The 14869-nt window shown below is 37.5% G+C and overlaps 1 pseudogene across 1 annotated transcript; it reads left to right on the top strand.

Annotated features, from left to right (window-relative positions):
• The first annotated feature begins 11376 nt into the window (after positions 1-11376).
• On the top strand, positions 11377-12187 carry LOC308246864 (induced myeloid leukemia cell differentiation protein Mcl-1 homolog; annotated as a pseudogene). The gene has a single exon. The product of its transcript is annotated as an induced myeloid leukemia cell differentiation protein Mcl-1 homolog (transcript).
• Positions 12188-14869: the final 2682 nt, after the last annotated feature.

Genomic DNA, 14869 nt, shown 5'->3' with positions numbered 1-14869 from the left:
CAATTCTTTAACACCATATAATTTGTAGATATTGAAGAGGTTTAATTCACAAATATACAATTTAAAGTAAATGAAGGATCTCCTCTCATCACATATAACACAAGCTAATTGAAGTCTTAGAAAATAATCATATTGAATGATAGATATCAAAACTTGTTCATATTTTGGGAATATCAGTGCAGTATGCACATCAGAATTCTAAAGTTGCATATCAAAGGAAAGATATCAACTGCTAAAGCGCATTTAAATATCTAACCACATAGCTAAAGTTATAATATTTTATCCACATGTTGCATTCCTTTGACTTTTGGCTTTGTCTATTGCTAAAAATGTATTCCAGATGCCACCATTATATTTTTTTAGTTTTTTTAATTTAATTTTATTGTTTAAAATATTACAAATAGTAGTACATATGTCTCCTTTTTTTCCCCATTGACCTTCCCCTGGCCTCCCCTACCCCCCGGCACATGCCCTCACCTCCTGCCCCCCAATGTCTTGTGTCCATTGGTTCCATTATTGTTATAGACCCATTTCAAATTTTAGACTACCTAAGCTAAAGGAGAAAAATGTTTTAAAATAAAAAGTTTACGGTATGAGCAAATAATGGGAGGGGACCATATCCAGAGTACATAAAATATTCCTACAAATCAGTAATAAAGACAAACAATTCATTTTTTTTTCAAATGTGCATGATTCAAAAGAAGCTTCAAAAAAGAGGATATCCAAATAGATAATCAATAGTCATTTAGTACCATCGAGAAAATAAAAATAAAAACTGTTATGATACCATTCCATGTACAAAAGGTGGCATAAAACCTAACAGAAATATAATAGCAAGTTTTGATAAAAATGTGGAACAAGAAGAAAATTCAAATGTTGCTGCTGATAACATAGTACAGACACTTTGGGAAATTGATTGTGCCTACTAAACCTGAACATATGTATCCTATGACTTGGTAGGGACTCAGGGGTTTATATGAGACACAAATGAGCACATATACTTACCAATTTACAGATACAAGAATGCTCATATCAACTTCATTCACAATAGGCTCAAACTAGAATTAATCCAAATGTTTTTTAAACATCTGTGAGTTTATTTCTATAAAGTTCAAGAAAAGAAATCCTTGTAATACTTTCAACAATAAAGATTTATTTAAAACAAAGAAACTAGATTTAATAAAGTAAATAAATTGGACTTAAAAAATATAACAGGCAATCCTAATGTATTGGTGTTACATGGAATTAAGACTTAAGACAAGAGTTTATCTCTTTAGAGGATATATTGATTCATAAGCTGGAAATATCCTATGTGACTCAAGCTACAGATTATACAGATGTATACATGTTTTAAAAAATGTACACGTTATTATATGTACATTATGCCTCAATTTAAACATTTTACAGAAAAGATGTCACATGAAGTACACTATAACCTTCCACTGTTATTAAAAGCCTTTTCAAGAGCAACATCCATATTTTACAACAAAAATTTCCTAGTCTATTATGAGATTCTTAGACCATATATTTAAACATGGAACTTAAGAAAAATGTTACCCTAATTATATCCTATATAATAAAGAGGTAATGTGCAAATTGGCCATCACAACCTCGCACAAGATGGCCACTCCCATGTGGTCACAAGATGGCTGAGCCCATGTCATCACAAGATGGCCACCACAAGATGGCCAGTAGGGGAGGGCAGTTAAGGGCAACCATGTCAGCAGGGGAGGGAAGTTGGGGGTGATTGGGCCTGCAAGGGAGGGAGGGTAGTTGGGGGGAACCGGGCCTGCAGGGGAGGGCAGTTGGGAGCGACCAGGCTGGCAGGGGAGGGCAGTTGGGGGTGACTGGCCGGCAGGGGAGGGCAGTTGGGGATGATCGGGCTGGCAGGGAAGGGCAGTTGGGGGCAATCGGGCCGGCAGGGGAGCAATTAGGCATCGATCAGGCTGGCAGGGGAGTGGTTAGGGGGTGATCAGGCTGGCAGGCAGAAGCGGTTAGGGGCAATCAGGCAGGCAGGCAGGCGAGTGGTTGGGAACCAGCAGTCCTGGATTGTTAAAGGGGTCCCAGATTGGAGAGTGTGCAGGCTGGGCTGAGGGACACTCCCCCCCCACCCCAGTGCACAAATTTTGTGCACCAGGCCTCTAGTATATATATAAAAGGCTAATATGCAAAGTGTCCCCTCAAGAGTTAGATTGGGAGACCTGAAGTTCGATTGCTCACTATGATGTGTGCTGACCACCAGGGGGCAGCATGGAACATGCTGGGAGAGCAGTGGCAGCAGGGTGCTGAGGGAGCGAGGGAATCAGAGGAGGCAGGGAGGCGGGGTGGGGTGGGGAGAGATCATGCAGGTGGCGAGGGAAGGAAGAGGTGGGGAGGCGGGGAACCTGATCAGCCCTGATCACTGGCCAGGCCTAGGGACCCTACCCATGCAAGAATTTCATGCACCAGGCCTCTAGTTTAATATAAAAAAGAAGATAAAATTAAAGTGTAAAAGTAAAGTAACATTCAAAATATTAGTGTTTGGAAATGATTAACCAGAAGACATGTTGAAGTAGTCACATGCTTGAACTCATGTATAAAATGCCAATACTGTCAATGCCAAAAGGTTTAGCTGTGTAGATAGGCAAATAAGAGGCATAGCTTTGAATTCAGTAATATGATTTTTGAAATGGTAAATCCGGGTCATGTTCCAAAAACAGGATAAATACATTTTAAAAATTATTTTGCATTAATGGAAAAGAAAAAAGGGTCCAGACTCACATAATCTATCTAATAATAGGCTAATATGCAAATTGGTCAGAATGCTGTCACAGTAATAAACAATCAGCAGGCTGCGTTCTCAGCAGGTGGGCAGGGACTTGCAGCGTCGAGGACGGGGGCGGGAACTTGCAGCGTTGGGGACACAATAGTGGCTGCCACTTGTCAAGGGCTGGCCCGGGGCTCCAGCAAGCCACCAATAGCTGCTGCCACATCAAGGGCCCAAGGCTTAGGCAACGAGGGCCAGGCGAGGCTCAGGCAGACTCGACACTGGCAATGGCAGCAACAGAGACATGATGGGGGCGTCACCTTCCCCTGATCACAGGGTCGCCTCCCGCAGAGGGAGGCCAGAGGCAGCAGCAGCGAAGGGGTGGTGGGGGTGGTGCCTTCCCCTGATTGGCCAGTTGCCACCCGCAGAGGGAGGCCAGACTGTGGCTTAGGCCCGCTCCCCCCTGCCCCAGTGCATGAATTTCATGCACTGGGCCTCTAGTTATAAATAAATGATTTACCTATGTAAATACTACAATGGCAAATTGAAAGTAATAGGTATTGTGCCAATCATTTTGGGAAGATTAACAAATCTAGCCCACACAATCTTTAAATTCCACAATGAACCTGTTCATTGTAACCATCCCAAACTCTCCCTATGTACTTAAAGGCCTCCCTAGAAGGTGATGCACCTACTGAGAATGACTGCTTTATAAAGTATCATAAAATAGACTTATTAACACTCTTAATAAAAATTAAAAGTCCATAGTTCTCCTATACTTAATTCTTCCAAGGCTGAATTCACTTGTAAAATATATGGCATACAAAAGAGAAATTACTTGAGAGTAGAATGACTTTACATCTGAAAATTTACAATTTTGTAGGCTTATGATAAGTAAATAAAAATATAAATACATTGGGAAAAAATTAAATTATACTGATAAGGAAAAATGTATTTCAAGTTTTCTTCCTTGAAATTGTTCCTTAATAAGTCTGTTTAGTTAAAAATTTTATACAAGTTTATCAATAAAAGTGAAATTAGATGATGCTGTTCTTTATATTTTATAATTAAACTGTATCTATTATGTTGCTGATATATTTGAATGCTTAAGAATATTCTGCATAGCTTTTATTTATATTTTCTGATAAAGATTTTATGACATACTTTTAAAACAATTTAACTCAACAATGAATTATTCAAATCTATTTTTATAAAGGTTTTTATATGTAGCTACATATCACAGTAAATATAACTGCAAAAGGTATGTAAAAGGCAGTGAAAGAGCTACTGTATGTCAAACTGAAGCATTATAAAGAAGTCAGTTACACAGTATGTTTAATATTGATTCAGACATAAATACATTTTTTAATAAGATCAAAAGGCATAACTTTCACTCCACATGTGCACACCACATGAGCAGGTGCATGAGTGAATGGGGAAGTGTGATGACAGGTCTATGCCCCATCAAATCACTGTAATATATATTTCTGCAACTATTATAAATCTCTTTATTTTAACTAAGATATTTAAGCATTCAGTTTATATAGCTAAAAGAAATGTGATCTACTTGAGTTCTCCATATCTTTTTGAGATAGTATACAAAACTGCATAAAAATAGTTTTATGCAATATTTAATCTATACAACCAAAAAAATTTACTTAAAGATTATAGATGGTAGGAACTGTGAAAACAATGTATAGTAGCATTCCAATTCTGTATCACTGTCCCTAATATTGTAACTACCTTTACCTTATTTGTAGGTATGTTATAGATTTCACTGGCTCCTTAAACATACTGATGATACTAAGATAAAAAAATATTATCAACAATAATCTGTACAAAAGTTGAATTTTAAAACTAAAATAAAACAAATATATAATATGCTCTATATGTTAGGTATGAAAAAATATGTTGGACATTATATAATCAATATAAGTGTTTACCCTGAATTTGCAGTTGTGATATCTGATAATATATGGCTAATAAATAAATAAATCTTCAAAATAGTTAAATCTTTCTCTTTACATATATATACATATATACATATACACCCACATACAAATAAATACACATATATTTTATGCTATATATATGGCATAAACATATACATGAATATAACATATGTAACTTAAAATATGTATGTTTTATAGGTTCTGGGATAAAATAAAGCTCTTTTAGTTTGATCAAGTGATTTCCCATAAGCTAGTAATAATTACTTATACCACTATTATTAAAGACTATGATAAATCATTTTCAATGCTATGGCTCAGAACCAACCTACACCAAATTTATAGTAGATAGGTGTTAAAAGAGAAGTTCTTTTAAGGATATAAATATTTTAAAAAGGAAGTAACCAAAGTGGCACTATAAAAATAAAAATTAAGAAATTTCAAATGGACTACATCTATCACCAATTTAACATGAATCTGTCATCCAATATGCTTTCACATTTTTGTTAAAGTTTTAAAAAAAATCCTATAGCTTCAAAGTGGCAGCTATATATCCTGAAAAATGTATGTGAATAGACCAGCCTGAATTAAAAAGGGATTCTCTATTCTGGCACCACATTTATCATATCTGGTGAAAGCTATTTAAAAAAAGACTATAAAATAAATGCAAATAAATGTACTGGTTGCCAATAAGTTGGATGCATTGCCAATGAACTGGATAAAGAAATTGGAACTTGACCTTATCAAGCTCAAATCAATACACAATACATTTACACATTTGCTTTAATGACTTACTTCACACAAAAAAAAATCAGGAGGGGACCAGAATTAACATGTTTCTATTGCTCTGTGTATCTCTTGGCTAACTCACAAAAAGAGTAATGACTTACTTTAAGGTGTTTATACCTGGCAAATACAGACTGGAAAATGAACTAGGCCATCAAAGTACACCAATTTCTGCCCTTGGAACCAATGAAATTCAAGCCAACATGGAGCCAGAAATACTTCTATTTGAGAATGTACTGGAAATCAAAGGCAGAGCTTCTGGTCCCTTTTGAGTAGGAAATGGATTTCATGAGGTACTGGTGAAAAAAATATATTTAATGACAGCATTTATGTAATATGTACTTATTTTAAAATTTAAAACTGCATTAAAGAAGAAACTGGGCTATTTTCACAACCTCCTTCCCAATGAGAATATAGCCTACTATTTGTTGAATAAGTGAATAAATAATACAGGAACAAAGGAACCAAAAAGAACCACTTCTCTCTCATTGACCCTTTGTTCCTTCAGTCTCTCCTGCAAATGTCTCCAGATTTCTATCATCAGGTCTTTTCTAGCTCTCTCCATGAGACTTAATTTATTTCCATTACTTCAACTTCCTCTTATATGGGAATTTCTCTTAAATTCATGTATCAGTCTTGACATTTCTCTTATGTGTAAAAGTCATTTGAGCATTTTTGCTATAACCCAATATATGTGTGACTGAACACACTTCATATTCTGCAAAACCATGCACTAAAAATGACACTTAAGGGAAAACTATGGTTAGAGTGTACTACTAAAAAACAATGTTGTTTAAAAGAGATGTAAAATTCCCCCAAAATTTAATAATATCCAGATAATGTGGGATGTGGTCTTTAAAGACAGCAAAGGTTATCTTATGATAGTTTAAGAAGGGCTGAGTCTGCTGAATTAAGGGTACTTGAAAATATGAAGGGAGGAGAGAAACACTTCTAAGGAAGAGCACTTGGCCCAAAGAAGCATGGAGTCAATAACCATCATATTAAATAATGCATTTAGCTGAGTTGGTGTATATTACATCCAGGAGCATTTTCTTTGTGTTGAAAACCATTCATGTGTTAGGAAAATTTGCTTATGAACCAAAGCAAATTCTGCATTATGATCACAGTAGAGGCCCATTGCACAAAGAGATTCATGCAACAGGCCTTCCTTCCCTTGGCTTCCATCACCGGTTTTCCTCTGGCACCTGGGACCCAGTCCTTTGCTGCCGACTCTGGCCAGAGTCTGCCGTCTTTGTCTTTGCTGCAGGGTCCAGCCAGAGTCTGCCATCTTCGTGTTCGCTGCAGACTCTGGATTCTGCAGTCTTCGTCTTCGCTGTGCCCAGAGTGCTTCTCCTGTAGATCTTTTCGCCACCCCCCACCCTCCACCCTCCCTCTCATAGCAAGCGTCCTGCCCGGCCACTCCACGCCTAAAGCAGCTGGGCGGCCGCATCTTTCTCCTTCTAATTTGCATATTCCCTCCTGATTGGCTGGTGGGCGTAGCGGAGTGATGGTTAATTTGCATTTTCTCTTTTATTAGTGTAGATGCATCCTACTTAAGCAATAGAGTAAAAGCTAATTTGTGTTACAGAAACAGTAATTGTAACAGAGCACATAGGATTTCTGTTTATGAAGGGAAAAAAAAAGCCAACTAGGTATTCTATAAACTCCTCAAACTCAAATAAGCCCAGGGTGAAACTCATCCCCTACAGACATATTATTCCTCATTTACCACTTGGTTGGGATAATGGCATTACTATCATTTAGGCTGGAAAAAACGCTCCAGCAAGAGTGGCAACCACTATGAGACTTGTTGGAATTTGACCAGGTTGACTCCCAACAATACCACTATTCAATTGTGAGCAAATTATACTATGTTCATTATCAAAATCCACCTGTACTAAAAAGGAATGACTTTTATATCATTTTTGTTGTTAGCATTAAGTAAAATGATGTTTGACACAATGCCTATCATTTAAATGCCCAATAAAAGGTAGCCGTTATTAAGATTATCTTCAATTTCACTTTATTACTTATGTGACTTAAAGAGCACTATGTCTTTCACTCTACTTCCATTATGACAATTGTAATATGACCCTCATTATCTATCTCCTAAAGAATTATTAAAGTAGGCATCTAAATTATCTTGCCATAATGATTTCTACCCTTCCAATACATATTTTCAATATTTTTACATTATCCTTTTTATAAAAAATGTCTAACCAGGTCATTCCCTTGCTCATGTTATTTTACACAATAGTAATATCATATTGTTGACAGTAAATTTAACTAAATTGTAATTGGTCTATCTTATGATATGTATGTGCATCAGTTTTTAAAATTATAAGCCACTGAAATTAAGAACAATTGGGTTTTTAAAAATATTATTTCATGCGTTTAAAATCAGAGAAAAACAATTTCTTATAAGAATAATTTATTGAAACAAAATTAAGATTTTCAGAAGTCTACTTAGATTTAAACCAGATGATTTTTAAATATACGCAACTATTCTTAGTTATAAGTTTATCTTATGTGATTTCACTAGTACCAATGACAAAACCCAATAAAAATATAGAATCAATAGGGTATTGAAAGTAACTCAGAGAAATGTCTTCCACTTTCTCCTCTTCATCTTCCAATTTTTATTCCTTCCAAAATATTCATATGGAAGCTTATATGCACACATTAGTTATACACACATTGTTTCCATCTGGAAAATAATAACTCTGATTACAAGACCAGGGAGTATTGGCTCTTTCTAGAAATAGAATTAACTAGGTTAAGTGTAATAAATTATGATGTGGGGTACCATCCATGAGCACAATTAGATAAATGTGTCTATCTCCTATTTGTCCCCTAAGAGGCAACGTGACTTTCACAAATAATGTTAACACGTACTGACTAAGGTTATGTTTTAGTAAACATTTAAATAAAATTTGAAAGAATCAAGTTAAAAGAATCATTTCTCAAATTGATAAATATATTTATGAGTGAACTTTTATAATAAATTTTAAAATAAAATAAATTTAAAATATGTTTTAAATTAAATTTAGGTATGTATTTTCATATGTGGTTTTTGCAAATGTTTGCTCTGTTGGTAGGCATAGAATTTACCACTATGTATTACATTAATTAATTAGTATGTGCATCTCCATTAATAGACTGATTTTTTCAACAGCTTATGTTTTAATTATTTGTTATGATGGAAATAGAACTTGGAGTAAAACTGCAATTTAGAACTGCTTGCTGAATAAATGAGTAAATGGTTCAATAGAAAAAAACAAACAAAAAATCATCTGTTGTCCTACGTGATTGGTATCACAGGATATCAGTATATGTTAAACTTTGGCTGAGTTTTTATTTCTTATCTCTTACTATGATTCATTTTCTAATGCAAGTAGGTCTATCTCTCTTTTTGGGATGACTCATAGTTAAAAGTTGAATAAGAAATGAAAAAGGAAGAAGCAGTGTGCTAACCAAAGAAAGTGTGGGCTTAAAATTCAAATACTTCTGGTACAAAATAAAGACATGCCAGTCTCTCCGTTATCTCCTGCCTCCAACTCTAAGACTGTTATGTTTTAAAAACAGACACTAAATTATGTGCAATCCAGGGTGTATGCTGTTATAATTTTTTTAGAGTCCGGGCAAATAGGACCAAGGAGTAAAAATTATAAGGAGCAGTACCTGATTTTAGTCCAGTTTTATTAAAGGCTGCACAGCCAATACCTAGAATAATATCTGGCATATAGTATACATTTAATAAATTTTTTAAAAAATATTTTCCAGAGCCCTCTATGTTGAAGAGAAATAAAAAGCCTCCTTAGGGACTTCTAGTTTCAGTGCAGACATATAAAGAGCTTAGAATTCTTCACTCTCATTCTTACATGTGAAAACTAAACGAAGTCAATGACTTTTCTTGAAACTATCAGACAATTGGGTTTATAAGGCAAATCTATACCCTACAATCTGAAGAGATAGGCAAATCCACAAATTCACAGTGAGGATCTATTATCTGAGGCAGAGGCACTGGAGCTGTACAGTGGCAGGAACACTTAATGGAAATTTTCATGAATTGCCAAAGGCTGATTTGGACTACCATGAGAAGGAGAAACTCCTTGAGAACATGGTTGTAAGTGTGTTCCCACACTGTCATAAGTTTTCCCTTTAGGAACTTCATCAAGGGCTCACAATAATAGCTAAAAAAGATCCCCTAGTACAGTGGTCGGCAAACTGCAGACCGTGAGCCACATGCAGCTCTTTGGCCCCTTGAGTGTGGCTCTTCCACAAAATACCACGGCCTGGGAGAGTCTATTTTGAAGAAGTGGCATTAGAAGAAGTTTAAGTTTAAAAATTTTGGCTCTCAAAAGAAATTTCAATCGTTGTACTGTTGATATTTGGCTCTGTTGACTAATGAGTTTGCCGACCACTGCCCTAGTAAGTTTAGCAGGTGAGAGGAGAAAAATAATCATTGTGATTATAGCAGAGCATTCTCTCCAGGTGAAAATAACGTTATCAGATTTTTAGTCCACCAGGGGGAGTGGCATGTCTCACACTTCAGTCCCCCTTCTAGCCTTCCTGCTTCACCTTGGATGGAAAAATACTTACAACAATTAGTAAAGTTCACAACCCAAAGGTGCAGGTCCACTCCAAGATTTAAATTTAATTGTAATTATGGAACACTTCCCTTCCCCGCACCTTACCACCACACCCAGAGGAGTATTGTTATTATAGAAAAAAGAGAACCAAGACACAAGCTTTCTTTCAGGAAGAGTATCTATGGAAACCCAAAATCACCAAGGGAGAGGAAAACAAGGGCAGCAGAGGGACATTGAAACCTCTGAAACGTAATTACAGCAAGCATTTAACACAGCACAACTGCTAGCACGATTATCATAAAAACTCACACTAAGACCTATATACTGTTCCTTTTGCTCATTGCAGTATGTCCTACTTTGAACAAAACATGACAAGGCATGCTAAAAGGCAAGAAAAAATCAGTCTCAAAAGACAACGCAAATATATGAACAAGATTTGGATATTAAGGAAGTCTGACATTATCTGACAGGAAAATTAAAATAACTATGATGACACAAAATCATTATTATGAGAAATGAAATATAGAAATTATTAGATTTCATGGACATTCAGATAATATAATAATATTATGAATAACTATATGTCCCCAAGTTTATAACCAAAATAAGATGGACTAATCACTTGGAAAACATGGTCTTCCAAAACCCATATAAGAAAAGACAGACGTCTGAATAGGCTTATATTAGGGAAATTGAATCAATAATTAATAACTTTTCAAGACAGAGAGCAGCAGACCCGAATGAGTTCACTAAATGAACTCTACTAAACAATTAATGAAAAATTTATTCCAATTCACTATAATATCTTCCAGAAGATGGACACAAGAGGGGATACTTTCTGGCTCACTCAATGAGACCAGCATTAACCTAAAAAGCAAAACCAGACAAAGACATTACAGGGGGGGAAAAGAAAACTATAGTCCATTATGAACACAGATGCAAAATCCTTCAACAAAATATTAGCATATTGAATCTAACAATTCATGAAAAGAATTGTAAAACATGACCTAGGTATGCAAGGTTGGTTCAACAATCAGAAAACAATTAATGGACTTCTTACATCCGCTTCCTTCCAGTAAGGAGTAGGTGCCTCCCCCGTTTTCTCAGCCAGGTAACAGCTGCGTAGGCTTGAGATGTTTGGACTGAAAAGAAATGCATTCAGCGGACTCAACCTCTACTGGGGGGCGGGCAAGTTGGGGGCCTGTGGCGGCAGCGCAGCCTTGCCTCGCCTTCAGGAAAAGGGCTTCGGACTGCGGGAAGGAGGCCGCTGCCCGCGAGAGTCAGGGGGAGGGGAAGCGTCACGATGATTGGCTGGAGCACTGGCGCTATCCCCCAAGCCGCTCTCGCAAGGGATGCTGGGAGGGTCGTGCGTCCTTTGGCCCTCCCTCGCCCCTCGCCCATTGGACGACGTCACGGCGACCCCTGTGAGGTGGCTGTCCTCGCCCATCATCAGCCGGGTGTTGCTGCCGAAAGAAACGGAAGATATGGAAGCTCTGGCAGTCGAGGCTGTCATGTCGCCCCGAAGAGGAGCTGGAGAGGTAGGAGCCGGAGCCTCTCAGGAAGCAGCCGGCCGCCCTGCCCTTGCTGGAGCTGGTCGGGGAGGCCAGTACTGGCCCCGGTGCAGGTGGCTCACTGCCCTGGACTCCGCCCCCTGCAGTCCCTGGAGATTATCCCTCAGAACCTTAGGGAACAGGCTACAGCGCCAAGGACCAAAGCCAATGGGCCAGCGGGTCAGGACGGTGTGCAGGAAGGAGAATGCCTTCCTAGGTGTGCTTCGGAAACTGAACACCAAAAATGAAGACAACGCCAAATCTTGGTCTCAAGTGATGGTTCATGTTTGTAGTGACGGAGTAACAAACGGGCAGGATTGTGACTCTTATTTCTTTTGGTGCCTTTGTAGCCACTTTAAGAGTATAAACCAAGAAAGCTGCATTGAACCAAAACATCACAGATGTTCTCCTAGGAACAAAACGAGACTGGCTAGTCAAACAAAGAGGATGGGATGGGTTTGTGGAATCCTTCCAGAGGACCTAGAAGGCGGCATCAGAAATGCGCTGCTGGCTTTTGCAGGTGTTGCTGGAGTAGGAGCTGGTTTGGCATATCTAGTAAGGTAGCCTTTTAAACGAAATAATTGACTCTTAACCAACTCCAGGCATCAAATCCACAACCATCTGCTGTGAAACCAGTGTGTTTATGAAGTTGGACTTCAAGCTTTCCGGGCTATAACCTCCAAGCAAGGTAGAAAAGCAAGTGGCAAGAGGATTATGGCTAACAGGAATAGATAACATGGAAGAAGTAGTCCCCAGTGACGAGTTACTGTCTGAAAGACGCAAAGTTAAGTTTCAGCAACAGGCAAACTTTGGGAGGCCCTGAAGGAGGACTTTTAGATTTAGTGAAGATGGAAGGGTGGAGAGACTTGATATCCTTGTCTAGAACAGGGGAGTGGCCAGTAGCCAGGCAAGTCATATAGAGTTCGTTAAATATACCCATTAACTTCTATAGTATTAAAAGAAAAGCACTAACGATGCCAGTGAACTGTAAAGCGTATTTAAGCTCCAATAGAACTATGACTAGAAGCCTCAGTACTGTACAACAGAATGTGAAGGGGAGTTTTTTCCTCCGTATAATTAGTTTTCCCAGGTATGCTTCTTGAAGAATAGAAAGTCCAAGGGCTCAGGACTTTATACCTATTCTACTTTGGCTTGGTTTGAGTGGTTTAGTTTGTTAGCCTTGTAATGGCCAAGAATACTTGACTTAAGGCTCAATAATTGTAGTTGCAAATGTGGATTGTCCTCAATGCTTAAAATGAAAACAACTTGTAAACGTATTTTTCTGTAAAAATTGTGTATATTTTTACAGAAAGTCTATTTTTTGAAATGTAAAGGAACAAGAGTCGAATTTCATTAGTTTTTTCATACCCTTTTAAAGTTTACAACTTGTATAGTTAGGAACCTATTTCCTACAGCTTTTCTATTCTAAACTTTGTCCTGGTCAATTCTAGATTGTATACAGAACCAGTTGATGTAATTGTATGCAATCTGGTTGTGGTGGAACAATTCTGATTCATAACAATGCAGGCTTTAATTTTCTTATCTGATTTTGGTAAGTATTCCTTATAGGACTTTAAAAAAAAACAAACAAAAACCTGGGTTGAGAAATTGAGTCATGGAAATTAATCCTTTCACTTCATTACATGTAGATTTTCAATAATTGAGTTAAGGTATCATTTTAAAGGGGTTGCAGAGGAGTAAGCCTATAATCCAATATAACAAAATCCAAATATGCTAAGTGTCCGGTTATCCAATCATCCATTCAACCAATCAAAGCATAATATGCTAATGATATGCTAAGGCCACTCAACTGCTCGCTATGATGTGCACTGACCACCAGAGGGAAGATGCTCTACCCAGTAGGTTAGCTTGCTGTTGGGGTCCAGCCAATTGGGACTGAGTGAGATGGGCCGGACATACCCTGGAGCCCTCCTGTGGTCCCTACCAGGCTGGCCAACCTCCTGCATCCCTCTTCAACCCTGATTGTGCACTGGTGGGGTCCCTCGGCCTGGCCTGCCCCCTCTCCCATCTGGGACCGCTTGGGAGATGTCAGAGAGCCAGTTTCAGCCCAATCCTGCAGGCCAGGTTGAGGGACCCCACTGGTGCACAAATTCATTCACCAGACCTCTACTTTATAAATAATGAGCTCTGATTGGGCAACAACTTGTTTTGAGTTCTTTCTGTTCGACCTAACTTAACTGGTGAAATTTATGTTCATGAGCTCATCTGCAAAGCTTTTAAAAAGATTTTCAGCTGTTCAAATGGGACTTAGTAGCAGTATGTGTATAAAAAGATAACACCAGGTGGATGAGAGATGTTTGATCCCTTGTTTGCTTAATAAGTTGTAAAGTGATGGCTTTTAAAAACAGGCTATAGTCTAACGATATTGCTATTTTAGGTTGGCTTGTTAAACACAGGTCTAAGCCTAGTATGTCAATAAAGCAAATACTTAATTGTTTTATTTCTATTTCTAAAAAAAAAACACAATCAATGACCCTAGCCAGTTTGACTCAGTGGATAGAGCATCAGCCAACGTACTCAAAAGTCCTGGGTTTGATTCCATTTGGGGTCAGGTGCTTAGGTTACAGGCTGGATTCTCAGCTCTGGTTAAGGAGCATGCAGGAGGCAACTAATGGATGTGTCTTTCTCACATCGATGTTTCTCTCTCTGTGTCTCTCCCCCTCCCTTCCACTCTCTCTAAAAAATCAATGGAAAAAATATCCTCGGATGAGGATTAAACAAAACAAGACAAAACAAAAAATCATAATTAATGTAATACATCAACATTAATAGGCTAAAGAAGAAAACTCACATGATCATATCAATAGATGCAGAAAAGCAACCATGATACCCAATGCCTATTCATGATAAAAACTCTTAGTAAACTAGGAATACAGAACTTTCTTAACTCGATAAAGAATATAACAAAAAACAGTTTATGTTGAGAAACTACAAGTTTTCATGGTAAGATTAGAAACAAGAAGATGATGTCCTCTCACACTACTCCTTTTCAACATTGCACTAACATTTCTAGCTAATAAAACAGCTTAAAAAGGAAATAGGAAGATTTAAAAATGTCTTTGTTCACAGATGACATGTTCACCAAGATAAAAAAAAAAAATCTGAAATAACTGACAAAAAAACCCTCTTAAAACAAGTTATCATCACAAGTTTTAAGGACACTCAGCTAAAATACAAGGGAAATCCTTTTCTACGTACCAATAATGAAAATTAAAATGTGAAATT

The sequence above is a fragment of the Plecotus auritus genome, assembly GCF_963455305.1.
Source record: "Plecotus auritus genome assembly, chromosome: 4".
NCBI classification, from domain to species: Eukaryota; Metazoa; Chordata; class Mammalia; order Chiroptera; family Vespertilionidae; genus Plecotus; species Plecotus auritus.
Note: the sequence above shows the minus strand (reverse complement) of the source record. Positions and strands in the feature narration are given on the sequence as shown.